This window comes from Molothrus ater, chromosome 1 (genome assembly GCF_012460135.2).
Source record: "Molothrus ater isolate BHLD 08-10-18 breed brown headed cowbird chromosome 1, BPBGC_Mater_1.1, whole genome shotgun sequence".
Taxonomy (NCBI): Eukaryota; Metazoa; Chordata; class Aves; order Passeriformes; family Icteridae; genus Molothrus; species Molothrus ater.
This window is the reverse complement of record NC_050478.2, coordinates 100,065,168-100,088,647: the sequence shown is the minus strand read 5'-3', so window position 1 is coordinate 100,088,647 and position 23,480 is coordinate 100,065,168. Positions and strand designations below refer to the sequence as shown.

The window sequence follows — 23,480 nt, the reverse complement described above, 5'->3', positions numbered from 1 at the left end:
TTCTAAAAGGGAGGACAGTACTGCCTAGAGAAATACAGTGCTGAAATGCTGCATGTGAGAATGGAGCAGGTTGATGAAGTGTCTGTTGGAATGTCCTTGTCTTTCCATCTGCTGGTGTTCTTGATTTCTTCTGTGCTAACCACCCTGGTACCCTTTTTGTTAAAAACTAGTAATAAATCTGCTTCTGAAAAAAAGTAGCTGTGATAGACAATTTGTATTGCCTAGAAAAGATGACTTTGGAGATTTCAATTATTTTTAAACTCAGTATTTCATTTAGATTCTATGTTCTGAAATTGTAAAAGATGTACTGACCTTTGGGGAAGATGTGCTTTTTTTTGCATGTTTGTATGAGAAATACCTTGAGGTCTGAACAATTCTGTCATAACCTTGGACCCACTGAGTGTATTTAAGTTGTGATTTTAGAGGACAGTACAGAATTCTCTTAGGGTTTCTGTTAAAACAAATGTTAATGCTTAATAAAACAAGATCTAGAATCTCTCTCATATTGAGAAGAGACTGGAAAATAGTGTTTTCTTCTGGATAAACTCTGAAATATACTTAGAGTTCTAAAATAAGTGTTGAGCGTTGACTCATATTATCTAGCATATGCCATTACAAGGGTACTGTGTTTTGTCTTCAATTTTCAGCACCAGTGCTTGAAGCATCTTCAAACAGTACAGTACTCTGCTTTTTAAACACAAGTTCCACTCTTCAACTTTTCAAAGAATTATAGGAGAGAAAATGTGTGACACTTTCTTAATTGCCTCTTTGTGTTGTGTGGCTGAGCCTATTATTTTGGTTTCTCACACCTGTAACCTGCTTGTTCTCCATTTTATAGAGGGAAAGGAGGGGGCAGTCTGTGACTGAGATATGAAGCAATCTCTTTAACAGCTGCCTTCTTCCACTGAGACTTTCATTTAAAAAAATTTTCCTGTGCATTAATTAAAAGTGATCCATTATTACTCTGGACTTGTAAACACCTCTGAACATTCCATTAGGTGTTAATAACACATGAAGCAAGAATTAATATGAATCTGTTAGTCTTGCATCTAGTTGGGATGTACTTAGTATATGTAATTGCCTAGATGTAACAGTATTTATTCAACTGTTGGTGTTGCTTCACTTTCTGCTTCTGCTCAGCCCTGGTACTGAGTGAAGTGATGCTAATCCATAGAGCCTCTTTGGGCCTGTGCTGTACAGAATGTCAGCTGGATGTCTGCCTTGATTGCTTGGGATTTTCAAAAGACAGAAGTGAGTTCTCTGGCTTCTGCCCCATGGGTCAGAGTTGAGGAGCACAGCAGAAGATGTGGGAGAGAAAATGTAAGGAACGCATATAAATAACCCAACCTAACCTCCATAGCTGTGGAACTGGTGCCTTTGGTGAGATACCACATTGGTGTGTGTTCTTCCCTTACAATTTCACCTCAATGGATGACTGGTTTTGTAGGTTTTTCCTTAACTAGTGCTAAGCAAAATTAAATTGAATCTTTGTAGAAATGCATGCAGATAAGGTTCAGTACTCCTAAATTAGAGATTGCGCCTGTCATATAAAAGTTAGACTTGGGCTGACTAATGGCATCTGTTGACCAGTGCAGTTCATGTGTAGATGTTTTGTTTTACCAAAGGTTTGTGTTGACTATAAGTCCTCATCAAACTTATATAAGTATTAGAAGTGAGTGAGGTAGAAGAGAGCTCTGTGGATATTTCCAACACAGATGTTTTTGGGTTTTGTGACCCTCTCATGTTCCTCTTGCTGTTGTAATAACCTTTCTAGCAGGCTTTTAGAAACAGCACATTTGAGATTAGCTTGTTGCAAATAACCTATTTTCACTTAGAATATCTTAAAGTATGAGTTATCCTTGTTTAATTGGGAAGCCTCTAGCATGTGATCCATCTGGCCAATTAAAGCAGCTTGGATAATGTTGAATACAGGTACTGTTTGGTGGCTACTTTCACATAGCTTACAATAATAATTTTTTTTTTAAAAGCAACCATCTGTTGATGAACAGAAATACTGCCAGTGTTTGTCAAATGTGTGCTTTATCTGACCTGTTCTACTTAGCACCTTATGGCAAAACTTTCTCATCAAAGCATTTTACAAATATTTTTATTCTTACAGCGCCGTATTAGGTTGGTAACAACAGTAGTCTAACTTTTTACTGTAGAGATTCATTTACCAAGGCTTAGGGAGACAAAGCTTTCTTCAGTTGCAAGAAGAAGTCACGTGCAGTGGCTACACAGATGATGATTGTAACTTGCAGATGTAGGTGAAAATCAGTGTTCTGTTCTAATGATCTTTACAGCCTTTTGAAGAAAACAGCTGGAATAATGTAAAGTTTCTACAGCAGAAAGCTCCTACAACCTATGTAGCCTGGTCTCCTTTTTCTCTTAGCGAGTGGATGGGCAAATAAGTAAATTTCAAGAAAGAAGTGTCACAGTGCTAATATATTATTGCTGATAATGCACAGTAATGAGTTAAAAAAGCATTTGAATAATGATTCATAATTTTGTTTCAAATTACCTAAAAGCAGAGCAAAGCAAAAGGAATTAAAAGTAGTATGGAGAGGAATAAGAGGACGTCTTTAGTTTGCAGAGTGGGAGTTAGGTGTGCAAGGTATTCTGGAAGTGTCTTCTGAGATGTTGAGTTCTCTCTTCAGTTGAATATGTAACCAGTAACAGACTCTGCCTTTTCCCATTCCCTGTTCTCCCCTGGGTATTGTTAGCAATTGGAGATGAAGGCCTTTAATCGTGTCTACATGGAGACACCAGAGCAAATCACTTGAAGTGTCGAGTCAGGGTGTGTATGTTAGAGTATGTTAAACTTGTGTGTGAGTGCTCTGTTGAATACAGAATAGCCTTATCTATTTAACTTGAATCCATCAAAGGTCATTTAATGTTCTCATCTGGTGGAGATCATAATTCAGAATGTAAGTTAAATTACACTGATCTATCTGTGTATGACTGAGAGGCTCTTGACGCAGATGTTTACCATGCTGTAACTTCAGTGTTTTATACTACTTCATTTATCTCAACTTTCCTCCGTGTTGCTTGTTATTGATCAGTTTTCATGATGCTGCTACCATTTAGAGGTATCTTAAATGGGCCTAGTTGCAAACTTTCAAGTGGATGTAATTTACACAGAAAGTGGCAGTTCATTGAAATTGCTAAGTTTCACTGCAAATATTTTAGACCTGACAGATTTTGACCCAAATCAAAATAAGATAGAGCCTCTCTCTGATTCCTGGTAAGCTTGTTTTGGCCAGAAGCCTGGTGTTTTCATGGACCTTGTCATAGAGACAAACTGCCAAGGATTCCACCTTGTGACCAGGGGTGCTGTGTTTCTAGGAACATGTGGTTTCATTGGACAGCCTGCAAGAGAAGTCTGCTGCAAAGTCAGGGGCTGAAGAAATCTCTCATGGATTTGCCTCATATTTGGGGACCTGCAGTAATCCTCTGTATCTGTCTTTTGAAGCTGTCAGTCTTTTAAATGTTAAAACTAAGAAAAAAAAAGTTCTATTTGACAGTTTTAAAACTGAAGCCTTCAGCTGGTGGGAAATTTGGAGTTTTATGGGGTTTGTCTGCTTTGAGAGCCCAGAAACTGTCTGGTTCTAGTTGGAGCTGTGTTTTATCATGCTTTTGTGGGTGCCAATTAATATCTCTCTTCCCCTTTCTTTTCAATCTGAAGTTCATCTAATAGAGTACCTCAGGAGAACCCAAACCTCTGTTGCCTAAAGTCTTTAATTTCCCCCTTTTCATGTCAGCCTTTACCACAGAGGTTTGCAAGTTGCAGTTTCCTGTGTTTTGCATAGGAAGACTTACATACAGGAAAGAATATCCTGAAGCTTCTATATTCCAAAATATTAAAATGAGTAGTGAAGCATATATTCTTCAGGGATCTGAGAAAGAAGGGAGCTGAACTTGCCTCCCAGAAGGAGCTGTGCTACAGAGAAGAGGAACTGTCCAGTTGAAGTAGTTGCAGGTGCAGTGTGCATAGCTGGACATTCTTTTGTAAGTGACTCTTACAAAATCAAGACTTTTCCTGGACATTTCTCTTGAGTCTCTCTCTCTCTCTCTCTCTTTTTATTTTTTAATTAAATATTATATTTTATGAGATAATTCAAGCATTATTGTATTCCCTCTGTAAAAAAAAAATCTTCTGAACTTTCAGTTGGTCAAGACGATAACTGCCACACTAAAAGCTGTGAAGGAAAACTCGAGAGCCACTCTGAATTCAATACATTGGAATTCTTTTATGGTTGAAGACACTGAAAGTACACTTGCGTGTCTGAAAAAACAAGAGGCACTGTTGTGCTATATTATCTGTCCCACATTTAGCTCATTGTTCCAAGATGTTTGCATGCTTATTAGGATTATGGCCACTGCAGTAGAGGCAGATAAATTTTAGCACCTTAAGAATCTCTTTTATGATTGTACAGAGTTCTTGACCTATTCCCAGAGTCAACAAGTTGATTTGCTTTTGAAATGGAAAAGTTTTGTTGCAGAGTTACAACATTCTCAAGATGTAACTTTCTTAGTGTACATGGTATAGCAGACATTAGAGAGAAAATATGTAGCAAGTCATCTTCCCCACACTTTGAGTCTCCTGTTTGGGTAAGTTGAAGAGTCAAATTCTTATGGATGCTAAGGATTGTCTCTTTTCACAGTGTAAAAGTGTCAAAAGAATATTTTTTCCTGCCTCTGACCTTGATGTGTAAGATGTACTGTAGTACCCTTGTGTACTTGAGATGTTCTCAGGTATCCCTGACACCTACAAAAAGCCAAATGCTGTGTGCAGCTGGTTCTGTTATCTGCCAGTCTCCCACATAGTTTTGGTAGTTCTCCTGTTGCTCCTGTGGCCATCTAGACATCTCTCTCACTCTTTTTTTTCCCCTTGGTAGTCCTTTAGGGTACAGACATTTCAGAGATGCATCTGTAATGTCTAAGTGGCTTCCTCTTCTTTCTTTTTCCCTTCCACCTCAATCAAGAAATTCCAGATGGAAGCTCTTTGATGTTAGTAACAGCTGCACAGCAGATAATTTTTTTGCATCCTTAGAACTGTAATATTTGTAACTCCATATAGGTAGCTATGAAATACATTTCCATTAAGGATCTTCTGGTCTTTTAAGCTTCCTCAAGGCTCTTCTAGTCTTTCTTGATGCAGCATTTTGCCCTATTTTCTGTTCCTGGTTAGAAATAGCTTCTTTCAACATAAAGAAGTTAAGATATTCTGTTGTAAATTTGATTTTTAGGAAGCCTGAATATTTTAGAGTCCTGTGTTGTGATTCAAAAATTGTGCTCCCTTCTTTCATCTCTAGGATTTATAATAAGGTGTCAGCAATGATCTAGTCCATCTGGGAGCTTGCATCAATGCTTGGGAGAGCCATATGTGTCTGCCTCAAACAAGGCTATAGAAAAGTGTTCCACTAGCAACCAAGATGTCATCCATCTGCTAGACAATCCTGTAGCTAGTTAGCTTAATGACGTATTTATTTGACTCGATGTTTCTGCAGAGCAGAATTCAGCTTTCCTCCCTGCTCAAATTAATACCAAAACCTCCCTGCTCAGGAGGAGAAAAGCCTGCCTGCTCTGGAGAACGTCAGGAAGCCTGTGGCTCCGTGGGTTTGATCTGTTTATCTGCCTGGGGATGCTGCAGTGCTGAATTCCGAGTGAGATTCCGAGTGATTCCGCTCTGGGAGGCAGCTCCAGCCTCCCTGACCGAGCAGCCCGGGCAGGGCTGGGGGCCTGAGGGAATCCTGGAGCAGACACAAGGCCTGGGTGACCTGAGCTGCATGGGGAAATCCAATCATGCTGCTGCTGCTTTAGGGTGTTATTTTAGCACATGGGGCTGGCTGTGGGAGGATTTCTTCCTGCTGTGGGCAGAGCTGGAATTGTCACAGTGAACATTTCACCCGGCTACATGCAATAAACCGCAATAAACCGAGTGATTGTTGCACTGGGCGACTTGTGTGGAAGTGCTTGTTTGGGACTAAGGGCTTCAGAGTCTTCCACATACATATATTCCACATACATGTATTTGTAATGTCAGATGGCCCTGCAGAAAGTCAGAGCTCCAAGAATTGTGCTGGGAAGACCAGCTCTGTAAACTTCAGAAACTCCACATTCATACTGAGGTAAAATTGGGGCTGTCTGTCATTGATTTCTTAACTTTCCAGTCACTCTATCCCACTGTTTTGGTCTTTTTTGTAGTCCAAAGAGGCCAAATCACTCTTGTTGCAAATTCTAGCTTGATCTAATTTCTAATCTGTCTGTGAGTCAGACTTAAGTTGAGAAGGGGACAAAACAACAGGAGAAATACAAATTTAGATGAAAATGTTTTGTGTTAATGGCAATTATATTAATCTATGTTGAGGCAATCTAGTGAATTTAATGTGGAAAAATACAGATGTATATTCAGATCCCTGTACAATTAGATCCAGCAGATCTTCATCCATGTCTTGCAAGGAAGTTTATAAGCAGCTTCACATGGATTTCAGTGGATTCAATGGATTGAAGCCAACATAGGGCTGTCTACTGAGATTGGTAAATTTTACCTGACAGATGCTGTTTAAAGTAGCAGACAGGTATACAAGTACTTAGTGAACTTCAAGGAAAAAATAATCAGTAGTCAGTGCCAGTCCTAAATACAGGTGAGAAACAGATCATAAGTAAGGCACAGAAAAAAATGTGCTTTCTTGCACACTAGAGGTCTCTTGGAATTTTTTTTTTTTTTTTTTTTTTTTTTTTTTTTGGGGGTGTGTGTGTGTGAGCACATTAGCAGTTCTAAGCTGAAAAAGTAGGTGAAAGTGAAATCAGGACAATTCCATGGAGGAGTGTAGAGATTGAAGGGGTGAACTGTACTCACTTTTGCTTCATCCTCTAATGATACAAAGAGAATTGTAGAATAATTCAGGTCAGAAGGAACCTTCTGGAGTTCTAATCCAGTGTGCAGTAACAGGACTAAGGCTTTTCTGAAGAATTACTTTTGAATCTAGAAATTGTTATTTAGATTTTAAATAGATCTTAAATCTGTAGATCGAAACTCAGTGTTTTTTCATATGTTTTGAACTGCTTCTGTTTAGGCAGAAGTGCAGAAAAGGTCAAGTGGAAGGAAAAAAAGTGTGAGAAAAGAGAATCTTACTTCTAAAGATGCTACGTAAGTGCCAAAACCAGCAAAGTTGACACAACTCTAGCTGTAGATGGGAGGGAGGGACCATGTTAAGAGTATCTGAAAACTGTTGCATGTGTTTTAACTAAGTAACACTTTTATTTCCTTGAGATGTTCTAAATCATTAAAGAATGTTGTAGTTTCCCTTCTGAGAAGGGAAACAGCTGACAACTCTTCACTGACATAAGCTTACGTATACTTATTTGTATTTCTTTTGTCACAGGGCTACTATCCATTGTTAAATAAGATAAAAATGTCTTTCCATATCACCTTATGAAAACATAGAAGTCCTCTCAGAGGACTTCTGATTGGTTGGAGTAACTTTAATCAAACCTTTGGAGAAAAGGGGTATCTACATCTTGTTGTAAAGCTTACAGGATCAAAACTTGATTAAAACAGAATGAAAAAAAGCATTTTTGTAGTTTTCCACAGAAATTGCATTTGCATTGGATTGATGCATTCTTTAGTCTTGTATGATACCGTGCCTAATAAAATATAAAAAAGAATTAGAAGTCATAAAGCTATGAAGTTTTATAAATTTCTGCCTTTAAAAGTGCCTGCTTCAGTTTTTATTTTATTATTGTTGTAATCAAAGGGAAGTATTTCTGTTTTGATGCATTGGATTTTCTGATGGAAAACAGATCTGCAGGAGTATTTCTAACAAGAACTGATTACTTCTTGTTTGGGAAGAATTTCTTTACTTTGTCTTAGTTACATTTATTTGTTTGGGTGTGAATTTTTAAAGTGCTTTAACTTTCTTTGCATTTCCACTGCAAATCTGGAACTTGATTAGGGATATTACTAAAATTCAGTTGATTTGAAGCTTCATTTTGTTTCATTGCTTCATTCCTCTTTGTATTTGTTTTACCATGTAAGAGAATATATTAATGTATAGAAATCATGGGGCATCTTCCTGATTTATCTTGTGTGTTGGATATGTTTTGTCTGACTCTATAATCAGAAATATTCATCTTCTTTTCTTAGTTTCTGACATGTGCAGATACTTATATGTGCAAGACCTTAACTATTATTTTTGTGTCTCCTGCTCCTGATTTCCCAGTTCTGTTTACCTGCTGCTAATCCTGTGTAGCTTAATGGAAGAAGATATATACAAAATAATTTTGAACCCACTTTATGTTTCTATTCACTTGGAATTTCTGAGACTCACAGAAAACCAAACGAGGTTTTGCTTCTGAAGGGCAAAGCACTGGCTGTGTCAGGTCTTTGTCCTGTTAGCCAAATGTTTTCCTTCTTCCAGCACTTCATATAGGTGGATGAGTAGGTTTTCCTTGTTGTTAAATATTCTTGTCCAGTGACACAGAAGTGCTGTATTTCAAAAGAAGATTATGTGCCTGACAGCTATGGAAGTAATTAGCATAAAATTGGACTGTCTTATCCAATTTAGTTTATGTATACTAAGGTAGTGTTTTAAGACATAATGATAAAAAAGGGAATGTAGAATGGTGGTACATCTTTCTGGAATAATTTCTGGAATGCCTGTTGCTTGGCTCTCACAGTGGTAGAATTTTGAGTCCTATCTTTATATTTGGATACTCAGAATAAGGAGTAAAAAAGGGATCTACATAGATATTTGGAAGTCCTTATGCTGAGTGGTTTCTGTTTGGTACTGTTTTGTGGTATAGCCTTTATGCTACTTAAATTAAAAAAAAAGGCTCAGAAAATAAATGGGAAAGACTGACTTTGAGTTTTGCCTGGAAAGTTTCTTTGGTGAGCTTGAGCATGTGACAGGCCTGAATGCTGTCAAATCCAAGCTGAAATGAGCCCCTGCTCATTTCAACTTGGATCAGCTGGGACTAAACCTGGAACACACAATTAAGGATGGACACAATGTCTAACTTCAGTAAGTAGTGAGTTCTCACATCAAAGTCTGACCTACTAGACATGGTAGATGATACCAAAACACTGACTTTAATTTCAAGTACTTGCTATTTATTGCTGAAGCAATTAGCCACCTTTTACATTTCATTTTAGCTGTCTGATTGCTGGCACAGTATAACTTTTTTGTTCAAGGTTTTTAATATCAAAGCAAATTACATACTACAGTGTGCATTTGTTTTGTGAACATCACTTTTACAGTCAAAACCTTATGTGCTGCTGGATAAACAAGTCATGTTTTAATTAGGTATGTCTGTGTTCACCAAAACTGTGTCAGAATGTAAAACCATCAGATTAGAGTTTGATTAAAGGAGAATGAATACCCTTGTGCAGTCTCCTCTGTACTGGTTTTGTAGCTATGCTGTGAACTCTGTATTCCCTTTGTAGTGTCAAACAGTCCTGCAAAGAGCTGGCCATTAAATATTTTTTTGCATTTTTTGTAATTAAGAATAATTGTTGAGCAGTTATTCATGATGATACCTGCCTGAAAACGTAATTTTGTCTGTTAACCTTAAATAAATAAGTTATGCATTTTATTCATGTTTTCCATCTTCATTTTAGAGAGACTGTAAAAGGTAAATGGTACAAATACAATATCCCATATAATTGAAAATTACTGATAAAATGGGGTAGCGAAATATGGATAATGCAGAACCCTAAATATGATACATATAATTATGTTAATTAGCATATAAAAAAGTTGAAGTAAAAGTTCATAGATATTTAAAATCCACTATGAACTGTGGCAAGGACTTAAAAAAAAACCCAACAAACAACCCAACCTGAATTATATATTTCAGAGGCTTCTAATAATTTTACAAAAAAAAAAATTACTTGCTGTTTTTTTTTGCATGAGCGGCTGTTAGATTCATGCTATCTCAAAAGTTTAAGGAAGGAATAAGACTCCATTTCCTGTCTCTTATTATTTAATTAAACTGGCTGGTGGTCATGGTTTAACCTCAAAAAGCCCCTTGCTCACTCCCCCACCACTGGGACTGGGGAGAGAATCAGAAGGGTAAAAGCTGAAGAACTCATGGGTTGAAATCACGAAAGTTTAATAGGGAAAATGAAAGCTGTCCATACAAGCAAAGCAAAACCCGGAATGATTTCACTGCTTCCTCAGCCCCCTCCAGCACAGCAGGACCCCCTCATGTCTGTTGGTGACTAGGCAAGACAAACACCATCACTGCAAATATCCTTCCCCCTTTTTCCCCCACTTTCTATATGGAGCATGGAATATGGGTTGGAATATCCCTTTGGTCGGTTTGGGTCACCAGTCCCAGCTGTGTCTCCTCCCAACCTCCCAAGCACCCCCAGTTTTCTCACCAGCCTGGCAGTACAAAGAGCAGAAATGGCCTTGGCTCTGTGTCAGCCCTGCTCAGCAATAACAAAAACATCTCTGTATGATCAACCCTGTGTTCAACACAAATCAAAACCACAGCCAGTCACTGTGAAGAAAATTAACTCTACCCCAGCCAAAACCTGGTCTTGACTATCATCTGTCATCCAGAACCACCAAGATGACTTCTAGATCTTCTTGTCACTGTTGGTCAGACTATTTCTCAATCCATTTCTATGAACTTCAGGAATCTTAGCTTAGTAAGAGTTTCCTGGGTGCCAGGTCTGAATTTCACTTTGTTAATAAATAGCCTTCTTGAGTAGGTAAGTTATGGGCTCTGTATGGGCTGGAGGTTTTATGTCCTGCTCCTACTGCAAGAAATTTTGCCATGATGGCAGAAAAGTGGCAAACTTGCCACTTGTTTGCCACCAACTTTGCTGCCATTTTCATTAAAAATTGCAGATGGGTTCAGACATGAATTTTTAACAGGCAATGCTTATTTCACTGCAAGAGAATGGTTTGGTCCTGTGGTTTGAATTCTGCATTAAAAAAAGAACAAAAAATTCTCCAGTGGCCTCTTCCTATTCCTAACTCCAGGTTAAGAGTTGTCAAGAAAACAGGGAGAGTAGAAGAGATGGAAATATGATTATCAACAAATACACAGGAAAGGGTTTTCCCTGATCAGTACTTTTATGTATTTTATATTAATTTTTTATAAAACATGATTTTCCTCCCTTCCCAGTTCTTTCTAGCTTACCAGATGACTGAGGTTAAATTAAGTACTTCCCAGCTATGATTTTCAGGAAAGCAAATTTACTGGTACTAACTGTGCAGGAGCCCTGTGCTGATATTGATGGCTGGCTGTGTTCATTGGCAAGAGAACGGTTCTCAAGTGAGATTATAACCAAGAAAACGTGTTGACTACTCTCAATACGGATTCTCCTTTTATACCCAAGTCTGTGTTTGTAACTGAAAGTGTGGGATATATTCAAATTTGAACTTCTGTTCGTGTCTGTGAGGGGGAAAATGTCCTTATGTTTTAAGTGACTGCATATTGTGTCTGTGCAAATATAGGTCCTCTTGGTATGAGGAGAGCTATTGAACACATCGAGATTTGTGCTGTACAAAGCTTTAGGAATACTCATCTCCGTAGTTTAGGATCTGAGGTGTGTGTAAGAAAAAAAAACTGCTTTAAATTAAGGTTAGTAGAAGGATTCCAGCATATAGGTAATATTTTGATTGTGGCTATTTGAAAGGGAAATGTTAGCAGTGTAATTTTAGCAGTGCTCACAGACCTTGTTGATTTTCTTATATGTTATGCCAGATACAAAACAAGCTGATTAACTTTTCAGAACGAAAAAAAATCTCTTCTAAAACCGGGATCACAGCGATGTGTCACATGACAATATTGTTTATTGCTCAGACTTAGGAATTGGTATACCCTGAGCAACCTGAGAACCTTGGTTTATTGTTAGGTATCAAAAACAATGCAATGTCCAATGTTGAAATGCTGAGTTTTTGTATGATGTTTACAGTGTATTATCAAAGATATTGAAAGAAGCAATGACCATTAACACCACCAAAAAAAAAATATCGTGTAAGTCTTAATATGAAATGATAATTAAGAACAACAACAACCCAGGTGACTGTACCCTTCCTTATGATGTGTAGGTTTCAACCTGTGGTTGGAAGTAAATATAGAAATCTAAAGGAAAAGAAACATTTCTGAGTAGATTATCACTGGCCCAGTTTAATACAAAGACATGATTGGTTCAGAAATTAGAGAGGTTACTTTTCCATATGTTGGAAATAACCTGTGCCATAAAAATAAAAGCATAGTGCCTAAAAAAGAAAGGTCAGAAGATTTAAATCTGGCAAAGGAGTGTCTGATGCCTTCACTGAGCTGAGGAGCTGTTCCAACTTAGGTATGGAGGCAACAGCACTCTCACCTCCCAGGAAATGCTAATTTGAAAAAGTGCCTGTTGTCCAAGAGGACTGTTTTCTGATTTTCCAGACAACTTTCCCACGTATCCATCAGGATGACACACTGAGGAGGTTATTTGTATATTGATGTTCTGTTCTTCCTTTCTCTCCTTGCCTTTCCACTGAGTTTTCCTGCCTATGAGCTGTTCTGGTTCCTTGCAAACTGAGTTAACAGGAGCTAATATTGATACTTTCAGGTAGTGTATTCCCAGCTGTTCTTGCAACAAAATAAATGTTCTGACTGAGTACTGCAAGTATTTTTGAAGCATCCCATGAGAGGGCAAGGATTGCTTCTGAGGTTGGGATGAGGGTACAGTTGCTTTCTCTTAAGTTAAATCAAGTGTATATTTAGAGAGACAAGGAGATAAAAGGCAGGAGATGACTGCGTAGGGGAGCTGTGTGTGCATGGAGACATACATTATATATAAAGAAAAAAATTAGTCACGTGCATCTTTAAAGTGAGGAGACTAATGCTAGCTGACTCTCAGTCCTTTAGAATATTCTGTGCACAGCTGCCCTTGAGTATCCTTCCCTCTGTCCTTTTCCCCTGTGCTGAATGAAAAAAAAAAATGGGTGGAAAAAAATGCTTTGGGAAGATGATTCTGCTGTTGTCTCAACCTATGGCTCATGTAAAGCTGAAGGTGAGTAGTAAGAGGGGTCACATTGCACCTGCTTGCCAAGGGGTTGTGTGTTGTTTTGTCTGGTACACGCAGTCACACACTGAAGAGTCCAGTCTGGGACTTTTAGGAGGGTGTCACGTTGTTTCATCATGTTGGTCTGCTGTGTCTGTTTGTTGTTTTATTTCTCTTGATACAAAATACTTATTGTGAGGGGAAAAAATAAAGTATAAGGAAAATAGATGTGATCCTAAGGTACTTGGTTTTACAGAGACTAAACTGCATATTGGTAGGGTTTCCCAGTGGTGACTTGTGGGCATACAGGAACATTCTGAGTTAGAGATTTTGGGGTGTAGCTTATGTTGAAATATGTTTATTGCTATCATGCTTACATGTCATAGTAAAAAATAAAAGAATTTTAAGTGTCTAATCACATTCTTTCTTGATATCAGGCTTGACCTAATTTTGAGAGCATGTTCCTTTCTCCCCCACATTTCTGCAATGGAATATGTTCAGTACCTAACTGCTGTGTTCCTTTGACTGTCAATTCTTGGATAACAGGATTTCATTGCATTATGATGTTTTTTTGGGGTGTTTTTTGCTCTATCCTCAGATAGCTCTGATACCTTAAGTCCAGTTTTTCTCTATTGAAACATGTACTTTCATCAGTTATGTTTCTCACACCATACTCTGCTTTGGAGTGGCCATTGTAGTAATGCACTGCACAAAAGCCCAGCAGGGCAGTAGATCTTGTGTGGGGTAGATTGCTCCTTGAATCCTTCTGTTTCTACTGGGTGGATCATTCAGAAACATCCAGTCTCCTGTGTTTGATTGCCATTGTTCTGGAGGCTGCCTGGCCTTACCCTCAGGAGATATTCTTATTTACTGGCTATAGACATGACCAATCTGGTGACCTATTGATATAGACTCTTAAATTTTGCTGACAGTTCAAGCATTTTGTAGAAGTGGAAACTGTTGTCTTGACAACTAAGCTCCACCTAATAATAGATAACTAAAGAATCCAAAAGTCCAAATATATAATAATTCTCACAAAATTCAAACTTATTTCTGAGTTTGAGAGCTGACCTCAAACAGAAATATATTTGTTTTAGATCTGTGGCAGGAGAAGTTCAGGCTTCACCATGGCACAACAGTTTTATAGTAGGCTTCATCTGTATCTCTTTCAGATGCTATTTTTTTCTGTGATAAAACATGTTTTTTTGTGCTAGTTTGCTGCAAAGATGACTCTTTATTTGCAATGTAACATGTGACAACAATAAGATATATATAACTATATAATAAGATATATAACTTTCATTATACAGAATATTAGGTTTTTATCTCTATTTTTTCTGCAGAAGTGCCAGATCACTCATCAGCATTTCTGCTGTGCTAATAATGCCTCTTACCAGAGCAGGGTGGAATAGACCTTGAAACATGGAACTCAATTCTGATCCTCATTCTGAAGAGGAACAGCAGTTCTGGCTCAGCATTAAGTTTTTCCTCTGCATATAGGGTGCTTTAGAGGAGGTAGCATAAAGAATTTGTAGCAGAAGTTGTGTGTAAATGTCACGTTCAGTTAAGGCACAAAAACCCAGGAGGCTCTTTGGTTACCTGCAGAATTTTTCTGGAGTGGAGAGAAGGAACTGTTACACAGCATGAAAGACATCCTCTGTGGGCTGCATTTTGGAGTGGAGTGGGAGTTAGTGTAAATTAGTTTGGACAAGCTCACTTTTTCTGGTTCCATCTGGTTTTAAAGGAAGATTTAACAGTGAGATCTATTTTTTTAACTATTTGTGAAAGAATGGACATTGTATTTAAAGTCACATATGCAGGAAACATCACTATTCTGCTGAAACTGTGAAAGATGAGCTCTGAGAGTCCCTTTTATTGCAAAATGCCTTTGTTCAGAAAGACATCATTCATCTGCCATGTAACACTGGAGGTGATTGGGCAGTGGTGTGACACTGCTGCTGTTCATCTCAGACTGGCAGCCCCCACTTGCTGTGTGTCCGTGTTTGCTGAAGAGCTGATTGAAAGCTTGGATGTAATGTGATAAACCCTCTTTTTGTGTGTGTTCTTTTGAACCTGCAATAGAAGACTCTTCTGCAAAACTACTGTTGTCCAGAGAAGTAGTCCAAAAGCATATTAGTGCAGTGTTCTAATCTACAGCAATGTGAGTAATCCCTAGAAATTATTTTGCATAAATTTGCAGAGGCAGGAGTTAGTTTGGGGATGTTAAATTCATGGTAGAAAGGTAACAGATTTTCTTGTATTTTCTTGAAATATCTGTCTTAAATCTGGAGATGTTATGGAGAGGAAGGCAGTAGTCAAGACCATGAAGCTGATGGTAAGAGGTGGAGGTTTTGAGTTGCCATTCTTTTATTTCTGGAGGACAACCGTAATGTTATTTATTTCTCCCCTGCAAAAGATTTGAAATGAACCAGGAAAGAAGATTTGAATGGTTGCTTTCCCTTTTGTTTGAACAGATGTAAAAGCATGCATTCAACAAGAGGAACAAGTTAGTCTCTTGAATTGAATTTCTCCTCTTTCATTTTTGTAGATCACTCTTTGGGCTGTCATGATGCATAAGACCTTTGTGCTTTAATAAAAACAACCAGGTTGTGTGGAAAAAGAACTTGAGTCTTCTGGTTATGCTTAGTACTTTACTTTCTGTGCCCTTAGGACTGGTATCAATTAGTTTGAGAGAATACTTTCTAAATAAAATGTGTCTATAATATTTACCCACACAAAACACTTTCTAGTGATCTTCAGGAGGAAAAAAGTGCAAAAAGTAAAATGCTATTGAATAAAAATTAGTATAATATGCTTAAATTATAAAAGACCGAGTATCCATAGATGAGGTTTTCAGTTAATTAAGACTATTTCAGTTGTTTGTAGCTTTCTCAAGTAGGAGCTGGAAATTGGACTGGAAATTTTCCATGCTGGTTATCTGCTTTGGACTGGTTATTTGGTCTGGAAGGCTTTTCAGATGCAGTGAACCAGCTGGAAGTATTTCTGAGCAGGAATTTAGGAAAGAAGATGATCACTGCTGTCTCAGTGGTGAGGTCTCACCCATTCACGACTGTCTTGGAGGCAAGAGTTGACATGTGGTGGTTGAGCATCGCTGGGGCTGTGCCAGGACAGATGTTGCAGTGCTGCACTTCAAAGTGGGTTACTGAAAGGGTCTGGATTTAGACTAAACCTCCCAGTGGGAATAGGAAGGGAGTTACTGCTGATGCAGATCCTTCCAGCCATGCAATTTGACTGCAGCCCTGCAAGTGGAGGCACGATTGGAGTGTGGGAGGAAGAGGAATGGTCAGCAGTCTATGGGCTGGAAGTGGAGGGGCCTGCTGTGGTGGGAATCTCTCAAACAAGCTCTGCTGCTGAAGCCAGTCTTTGATCCAGCAGGACTATCACAGTATGTTTCACTTGGAAGCCTCTTGTTTAAGAGAATGAGCTGTACTTAAAGGATGGTTTCTGGAGGAGCACCTATGTGTGTGTTCTGTGATCTCAATCTGCCCCACATGTATGCGAGCACAGAGCTCTCAGTTGTTTGGGGAAAACGTCCCTCCAAGGGTCCTAGGTCCTGTCTGCATGTAAAAAGCCTGCAGGAGGTAGCAAGAGGAATTTATAAGAAAAAATAACAATAAAAACCCCTATTTAGAAACAAGGAGCCTTTATAGATTACCCACTATGGGACCAGTTCTATAAAAATGGTTGTTTAATAGTGTCAACAATTGCAAGTACCTGGGTTTGGGAGTAAGTTGAGGGAAGAGTGATGTGAAGAATAACTATGGAAAAATAATTTTCCCTGCCATGCTGCCTGACAGCAATGGATGGCATTTTTTTATTACTGGCTTAAAATAGATGTAAGTACATCCCCTTTTGTTTGAGCTGTTCAATAAAATGCTGGTCAGTGAGTTCAGTGAGGCCAGTCTTCCATGTAAGGTACGTGGGATGCAGCTGAAAAGATACATAGTTTCTAACTCTTGTTCCCATGCTATTTGTCAACTTTATGCTGCAGGGAACTGTGGTTTGCCAGTGCCTGTGGTTTTCAGACTTGCTGAATCCAGAAACACTTGGATTTCTGCTGTTAAACAAAGAAATGGCTAGGCTAGAAGAATTATTTCACTTCAAGTCATCAGGATAAATGCAGAAAGAAACATTGCTGGAGAGTTAGACCAAGAAAGAAAAAATGCAAACATGTTGCTGTAAAGTTATCCAGTAACCTGCGTGATTACTCCCAGTAAATAACAAGAACACATGCTGTCATACAAGAAGGGGAAATGGATCTGGAATGGCTGGTTAAAGCAGACTTCTGTGCATTTTTCACATGAAGGTAATAAATAATTTGTCTTTATTCATGCGTTTATTAAGGGTGGCCCATCAAAATGTCAATAAACATTGTTAGGAATGTAGAGGATCCACGAGGTTTTGGATGGATCAGATCCAGGGGTGTGTCTCCATCTTCTGTGATTGTAACACAGGGAGAAGGAATACTCAAGTACAAACAGAAGGTTCCACAGTGTCTTTTGGCTACTGACTTAAAATACAGTCTCATGTTGAGTTTGTGACTTTTTGATATGAATGCAAATGCAGGGAGGAACTGACTGTCCCTGAGTTTCCTTGGAAAGTGCAAGCCCACCCTGCAGCTCAGGTTTGCAGCAGCCACCACTCTGTAAAGGTGGCTTGTTCAGATTTGTGCAGCTCAGCTTTTTGTCCTTAGTCATACTCAGTCATGTGCTGGTCGCCTCAAATTTATTTTTTCTAAATGACAGTAAACTAATTTTTAAGTATTAAAACTATGTCTGCTGTAATGCAGCCCATACCATTTTCTTAGCCCTCTGACATGTAATTGGTATTTCCATTAAAAGTTGTTCTCCTGTGCATTCTGGTTATTTATTCAGCTGCATTCCTATGCATACCCTAAGTTGGGTAGCCTTTCTCTGGAAGTCTCTGAAGCACCAGGATTCTTGTTCACACTCTGCTTCCCATGATGAGCTGCATAAGGCAACATCTGTGCAGTACAGGGAAAGCCCCCAAAAGAATATGAGTTGTGTCTGCCTCCCTGCTTGTCTTGGCTTGCTTCTCTTCCCCTCCCGTGCTCCAGGTCTGTTGTCCTAGTGCCAGTCTGCACTCTGCTTGTTAGACTGGGTTTTACAGCAGTTTTACAGTCACTCTGCAGTGACTGGCCCATGGCTGGGTGAGAGTTAGGTTCGTTCTGCTGTTGGTAAAACCTGAGCGAGGTGGTGACTCTAGAGAGAGACCATGGAGCTGCTGTGTGTAATGAAGAACTAAAGAGAAGCAGTGGCAGGAAAATGAGCAGAGCAGGGAAGAGATTAGCTGAGAGAATGCTGAATGTTTGAGGTGGATGTGGAGAAACTGATGGATAAACCAGATTCTGAGACAGGAGTGGCAAATGACTGAAAAAGTGTAGATACTGTTAAAAAATATTCAGAAATGAAGGAACCTTGGTTATAGGTGACTTTCACCTGTAGTTATTCACACTCAGCCCAGGCCTGGAAACTCTCACTTGTGTTGGATGTCTTGCTTGGTTCTGGAGTGGATGTTGTAGACTGGGTGTACAAGAGCATTCACCAGAGCGTTTTGTTCCTTCTGCAGTGAAAATGGGGAATTAAATATGAAGTCTGTACTATGGCTGTGGAGGAGCAAATTAAAAAAAAAAAGGTTTGTGTGTGTGGGCGGTATTCTTTGTCCAGCAAATGTTGGGTGTTTGCCAAAAGGAATGCTAAAAGCAGAGCCCTGGTGAGAAGGACCACACTGATGGACATTTCTCCAATAGCGGTGTCCTTGCAGACTGTCCCTCCTTTCCTCTGCTTGTGGCTCTTGTGTCAGTTTAAACAGGAAAGCTGCAGAGCTCTGCTCTGAGGCTTGTCTTTACATTGTTCATTAAGGTACTTTCCTAAAAAATAGGACTGGACTTCTGGACTTTAATTTTGCAGAACTTTAATTGCTCTTTGATTGAATGGCTTTGGTCATTAGTGCAGTTGTAATGGGCTAATGTTCTTTGAGGCTAAAAATGAATGGCTGTGGTGGGAGAACAGCCATCTTTCCCCTGTGTCATCCTGTAGACAGACTGCTACTTCTCTTGTCAGCCTCTGATGTAACTTAATTAATTGTAGTGGAATTACTCCTGATCTATAATTAAGTGAGAAGGAAATTGAACTGGACAGTGTGAGAAGTTCCCTGTGTTGTTGCTGGTGATTTTGAAGAGAAGTGGACAAGTTCACATTTCATTACTGCCAGTCTGTCACCTTGAACATGAAGTCCTTCTAACTAAGCACTGTCTCAGAAAAAAAAGTTATTGGGTATGGTACATAGGTTCAAGGTCACTCTTTCTTTAGCCAGTTGTAAAAGTCGAGTTCCCTTTTTTTTAAAATATTGCTATGGGATCCTCACTTGTTGGAAGGTCATACAAAGACCTGCCTATGACATACCTTGTGTGCCTTCTGCCTTTTGGATTTGCTTTGTCATATGGGGAGACCGTGTCTCATGTGTGGCTGGAGCTGTTATGGGTAACAATCTTCTTTTTACCTGGCTCTCAGCAGATCTTTTGCTACTTAGAAGAAACATTACACCACAAGAACCACCAGTGTGAGGGCTTCCATACCAGTGGAGTAAGGTGGTGATTATATTGACTTTGGGGAGCACAACTATTTCTGGTATCCCTGGTTGGATACATGCTATTTACACAGAAGCAGTGCAGCTCTGGCAGTGGAAACCTCCCGTGCACATTTAAAGTTAATTATAAAGAAGTGACTGGAAAGAAATTACAGAATATCTGCCATTCCTCAGGGCTTTCGTGAAGTTTGTTGTCATCATGAATATGCCAAAGGTAATATTCTTCTGATCGCTCATTTTTCATGGACATTCTCTTTGTTAGATTTACTGTTCTGGTTGGACATCTGGATTAATTTTCCAAGTTATTTTGTAAATCTTAGTTTAGAAGTTTCCTTTTTTGATAATATCAATAAGTTTTAGTACTCTTTTTCCCTAGCTTGAAAAGTGTAATGAAAATATTTTATCTCTGTGAGAAAATAAAGTGTATTTGGACAAAGATTAAATAAAAAGATAACCTTGAGGATATGTGGTATGAGATAGAGCTTGAAGAAAAATAAATACAAATGATCAAGTCTGTTGTGCTTATCCCAAAATACTTGATTTGGTCTGTATGCACTTAGCCTCTTCTCTCTTTTTTTTTTTTTTTTTTTTTTTAAAGCTTTTGGAATAATCAAGTTGCAGCCTAAAACTCTTCTAATACAAAGGAAGTTGAGCTTTAAACTGTTCCTTATCTTCTAACTTCTATTATTTAAAGCAATTTTTAGTGTGATTTTTGGTATAAGAGCTCTTCCTTGACTGAACTGTTTGTCACACTGATCTTTCTGAACAAACTGAATCTAATTTTATTTGATATAAACCTAGAAAGAGTAAATAATTACCTGTACATGCCTTGCATCTCCCAACACTCAGTTCTGGAAACAACAGAAATATTTTGTTGAAAATCCTTTGAAATTTAGGCTTTCTGTTCAAAGATCAGCTGCAAGGGATGCATCCAGGCAGGATGGGAGAACTAGCAGAGGGGCCAGATTGCATGGTCAGTTCAGGATCTCCATCAGTTCTGGTACTCTAATTTTTGGGAAACATAGGATCATTTATAACATCACTGAAGTGAAAATGTGAATTGTTTAAAATATAATAGCAATCTTTTTGAAATTGCAGTTAATTGGAAAACTCTGTGTGTTTATACACATAATAGATGTACTCGACTCTGCTCTTGTGAGACCCCACCTGCAGTACTGGGTTCAGCCTTGGGGTCCCCAGCATAACAGCATGGAGCTGTTGGAGCGAGTCCAGAGCACCATGAGGATGCTCAGAGGGCTGGAGCTCCTCTCTTGTGGAGACAGGCTGAGAGGGCTGGGGCTGTTCCACCTGGAGAAGAGAAGGCTTCAGGAAGGCCTTAGAGCTGCCCTCAGTACTTGAAGGGGACCTGCAAGAGAGCTGGAGCCCTCTCCATTTTGCAAGGGTCTCTAGTGACAGGACAAGGGGGAATGGCTTTCAATGGAAGGAGGGACAGTTTAGATCAGATCTAAGAAAGAAGTTTTTTACTTCTGAGAGTGGTAAAACACTGGCAGAGGTTGCTAAAAGAGGGTAGTGGATGCTCCAGCCCTTAAAACATCTAAGGTCAGGTTGGATGGGATTCTGAATAACCTGATCAGGCTGAAGATGTCCCTGCCCATGGCAGGGGAATGGGACCAGATGACCTCTAAAGGTCCCCTCCAATGCAAGCTACTGTATGAGCCTATGATATATCCTTATATCATAAAAGCTGCTCCTTACTTTTGGCTTGGATAAACACATTTCTGTCAGATTGATGGAAAAATTGTATGTTTAACTGTTCACTAGGTGCAAATTTTAAAATACATTTTCTGATAATCAAGTGTATTTTTGGTAGTGTTTATATGCTGTCACAGAAGTCTATTCCCATATTTTGTGTAGCTGTTATCAAATGTTTGAGATTGATATGCCAGGGAAGGTGGCGAGGGTGCCATAGAGAAAAATAAACTTGTGATGAAGTATCTGTGCCGGGTGGTTAGAATTTCATTTAAACTTGGTAAAATTTGGGAAATGTGCACATCCTGTCTAGTGATGTGGGAGAACAAACAAATAAATTTCCAGTTATCCTTAAGGCAGATCCTCAGCTGTTGTAAACTATCACAAAGCAAATTACGTTAATAGGGATTTGATTATATTTCTCTGACTAGTTGAAAATCAGAGATGCTGCTGTGGTGTCTGTTGGATTTGACCCTTTTTTATTAAGGGATTCTTGTTGTTTAAAAACTGGTAAATGAGTTCCAGATGAGCCTGTCCTCTTTCTGAAGTAGTGATTCTCACTTTACTTCTACCCTTTCTATACCCTATACAGAACTAAAACTTTTCTTCCTGTTGTTTTTCCCATTGGCTCCATCAGCATTCTTTCAGGTCACACTCAGCTGACTTAGTACAGAATTACTGCTCAAGGTCCAAAAAAAGAGAGGAACACTTCTCTGTAGAAGAGAAATAAAGAACAAAATATCAATCTGACAAATTTAGAAAAAGGATGTATTTTATTTGTTATGAAAACATTAGAGGCTATGTATAAATGTGTAACTGTTTTTTTAAGGATACTTAATGTTGTCATTTACATTTTGATTTATTTTTCAAATTTTTATGTCCAGGGAATTTGAGACAGCTTCTACATGGTTAAAATAGTCTAGACTGTAGCTAAGACACCATAGATTAGTACTAACTAAAGATTCAGTTGTGGGTGCTCGTGTAGGTGACCTTATTGTTGTCAGTGCTTTTGGATTGCAAATGGCTAATTTTGACTTCTACTTAATGTCATTTGCCCTTACCTTATTCCTAGAGAATGATGAAATTATAATTTTGAAATATTCTTCTAAACAGTGTTAAATTCAGGAGTTAGAAGAAGCAAAGAGAAGTATTGTATTACAGTAATTCTCAATAAAAATTGATTCGGAACAAAGCCATCCCTAATGGTAAGTGTCGTTTGAAGATGACCTGTGATTACAACCCACAGCTTTGCTGTCATTTAAGCTGGAGGGGACATGTGTTACTGCCTTGCTCAATTGATGAGATTGGATGGATGATTGAATGATGAGACTGCAAGCCAGGTCTTTAGCTTGTCAACTCATGCCTAATTCACAGTGACAGTGTGCATGGAAGGCAAGTGTCTGTATCCTGTCATATTTAAGCTTCTAGTTACAGCCTTCATTCTGTTTAATGCTGTGGTTACTCCAAAACAGACCAGAGAAGGAAAAGATGGCTAGGGACAGAAACTGGCAATTTTTGTATGTGATGCTTGCTTCTTTTTTTTTTTCCCCTCCATTTCCTTATTTCAGTGTTACCATGTAGAAATTACATATTAAGGAAGTGTTATCCATTAGCAGAAATATTTAGCTGTCTGGAAAAACAGTCTGTGTTTTTATAAAATACGTTTTCAGTTCACTGCCTTCATTTGCAGTTTCCAAAGCTTTTTGAATCTGCTATTTTCCCTTTTTCTTGGTATTTTCACATTTCTTCTGTTCTTGCCCCTTCTCCCTCACTTGATTCTCCATGTCATAGATGTTTCTGTCACTGGGAGTTGTGTTGTGTAACATCAACAGTTAAATTATCATAATCAGTCCTAACTACTGACTAAATTGCAAGCAGTTCTGTATACTAAAGCTGCTGAAATCTGTCTAGTAACTTCTGTTTCCTTATTGTATTGTAATGATTTTACCCCTGCTGCTTAGCAGGAGCCTGGTGACAGGAAAAGGAAAGTAGCTGTCTGGACCTGTTTGTTAAATGAACATCAAAATAATGCAAGTTGTTAAATGAACATCAGAAAAAACAAACGTGAAAATGATGTGATAAGAGAAAATAAATAGAACTCTGATCTTCTAGAAGCTGGTATCCT

At 38.6% G+C, this 23,480-nt stretch overlaps 1 protein-coding gene across 4 annotated transcripts in view; it reads left to right on the top strand.

The window, feature by feature from the left end:
- The window catches only part of LOC118700124 (low-density lipoprotein receptor class A domain-containing protein 4), a 284,193-nt gene that overhangs the window by 5,619 nt on the left and 255,094 nt on the right, over positions 1-23,480 (top strand). For 2 of the 4 annotated variants that reach the window (XM_054514105.1, XM_036404474.2), the window contains exon 1: positions 12,908-13,024. The exons of the other annotated variants lie outside the window; for them this stretch is intronic. The gene's annotated coding sequence lies outside the window, so the exon portion shown is untranslated. Of the gene's footprint in view, positions 1-12,907; positions 13,025-23,480 lie in introns of those variants that run through there. 4 annotated transcript variants of the gene reach the window in all.